The 2414-nt window shown below is 48.0% G+C and overlaps 1 protein-coding gene across 1 annotated transcript in view; it reads right to left on the bottom strand.

Moving 5' to 3' along the window:
• PLEKHG4B (pleckstrin homology and RhoGEF domain containing G4B) overlaps nucleotides 1–2414 on the bottom strand; it is a 97865-nt gene that overhangs the window by 1709 nt on the left and 93742 nt on the right.

The raw sequence follows: 2414 nt of genomic DNA, 5'->3' as shown, positions 1-2414 counted from the left end.
GGGTCCCTGTCTGCCGGTAAGCGGGGGAGGCCACGCAGGGTCCCTGTCTGCCGGTAAGCGGGGGAGGCCACGCAGGGTCCCTGTCTGCCGGTAAGTGGGAGGGGCCTACGAGTTTGACTATTGAGAGGGGAGCTAAGTATAAGGTGAGAGTTTGGGAATGAATTTATTCTTGATCAAATTAAGCAAAAAAAGATATTAATTGTAAGGAAAAATGTGTGAGGACAGAAGACAAATTGCATTTATGGAGTCATAATGCATATGCTGAGTAATATTATAGTAAGAATTATTTTCTAGAGCTCTTGGGAGAACGGGAAGAAGTACAGCATGTGTGTGCTGCAGTTACAGCGTTATTGATTATCTTCATTAACAGGTAACGTGCAAAGTTGGTTATTCAAGAGTGGGCATCTGCTCTTGTTACGGAGCCAGGCAGGGAGGGGACGAGGGCAGCTGCTGGGATGCAGGGCTGCAGCGGGCCAGCAAGCAGGACACTGCTCCTCCCCTAACCCTGAGGCACTATCTCAGGGCTAGTGTCTGCATGGACATGGGACAGCTTCCTCCTCTGGCTGCGGTGTGTTTGCCTGTACACCTTACACCCAAGCCTGCCGCCAAGAGCAACCAGAAAAGCTGAACACATTTTTTGAGGGTGTTTTGGAGGTGCCAAGGCAGTCCAGCCTCAAAGGGCCAACATCCTGGGCAGATGTGGAGCTCACAGACACTGGGCACCTGTCACATGTCTAAGCCCTCAGGGCTTGCTGCTGTCTGATAAGCAGAGAGCTCATCTTGGAGCTTCTGACAACGGCACAGGGTGGGGAGATACCGTCTGGAATTCAAGGACCGCCAGGGAGGAGGGGCCTGGGAAACTCTCATTCAGTGGGGACCTGGAAAGGGAGCAAGGACTTTGCCAGGAGGGGGACAAACAGAAGCTGGATCAGCTGCCCAAAGGCATGCAGCCCCTCCCAGAGTGCATTCGGATGATCCAGCCCTGCTCCTTCCACAGCAGTAAATCCTCTGGAGGGGAGGACACCAGCCCAGGGCTGAGATGATCCTTACACATTTCCCACATCATCTACTGCTTAATGAAAAACCACCAGCACAACAGGAGAAAAAAGGCCGAGGAAAAACCCAGACAATTAAACACCCACGAGATAAAGGTTTGGACATTTCAGACAGATCACAGATGGAAATGAGAAGAGCTAGGTTAACAGGACACACAGTGGGTCTTCTGCATCTGTGGCCTTCATATCACAGATGGAAACAGGAAGAGCCAGGTTAACAGGACACACAGTGGGTCTTCTGCATTTGTGGGCTCCAGATCACAGATGGAAACCGGAAGAGCCACGTTAACGGCACACAGTGGGTCTACTGCAGCTGTGGGCTCCATGTCACAGATGGAAACGGGAACAGCCAGGTTAACAGGATGCACAGTGGGTCTTCTGCATTTGTGGGCTTCATATCACAGATGGAAACTGGAAAGCCAGGTTAACAGGGCACACAGTGGGTCTACTGCATCTGTGGGCTCCAGATCACAGATTCCACCAAGGATCAAAAATATATGAACAAAAAGCAATTGACAATAAAAATTAGCTGGGCGCAGTGGCTCATGTCTGTATTCCCAGCACTTTGCGAGGCCAAGGCAGGTGGATCACGAGGTCAAGAGATCGAGACCATTCTGGCCAACATGGTGAAGGCCCGTCTCTACTGAAAAAAACCAAAAAATTAGCCGGGCTTGGTGGCATGTGCCTGTAGTCCCAGCTACTCGGGAGGCTGAGGCAGGGGAATCACTTGAACCCAGGAGGCGGAGGTTGCAGTGAGCTGAGATCGTGCCACTGCACTCCAGCCTGGTGACAGAGCGAGACTCCATCTCAAAACAAACAAACAAAAAAAACCAATAAAAATTAAAAATACAAATAAGCCAATATAACAACTATTTATATAGCATTTGCATTGTATTTTGTACTATAAGTAATCTACAGATGATTTTAAGTATATAGGAGCATGTGTGCAGCTTAAATGCAACTACTGTGCCATTTTATATTAGGGACTTGAACAACCTCAGACTTGGGTATCTGTGGGGGGGGCATCCTGGAGCCCACCCCCATGGACACAGAGGGACAGCTGTGTCCCCAAGGCAGAGGCATTGCTAAAAACAAAGAGATGCATTTCATGATGAAAAAAGAGGCTCTGTTTCCAGGAAGATACAGCAATTCTATATTGCTATGCACCTAATAATTTAGCTTCAAAATATAGAAAGCAAAAATAGACAGAACAAAGAGAAAAATAGACATTCAAATCTACATCACCATGGCGGATTTTCACATCATTTTCCTAGTAAGTGATAAGCAGACAAAAATCCAGTAAGGATGTAAGAAATTTGAACAACACAAATTTCAAAACACAACCAGACTCTGCAGTAA

The sequence above is a fragment of the Cebus imitator genome, unplaced genomic scaffold (genome assembly GCF_001604975.1).
Source record: "Cebus imitator isolate Cc_AM_T3 unplaced genomic scaffold, Cebus_imitator-1.0 Scaffold835, whole genome shotgun sequence".
In the NCBI taxonomy this organism is placed as follows: Eukaryota; Metazoa; Chordata; class Mammalia; order Primates; family Cebidae; genus Cebus; species Cebus imitator.
This window is presented reverse-complemented; position numbering and strand designations above follow the sequence as displayed.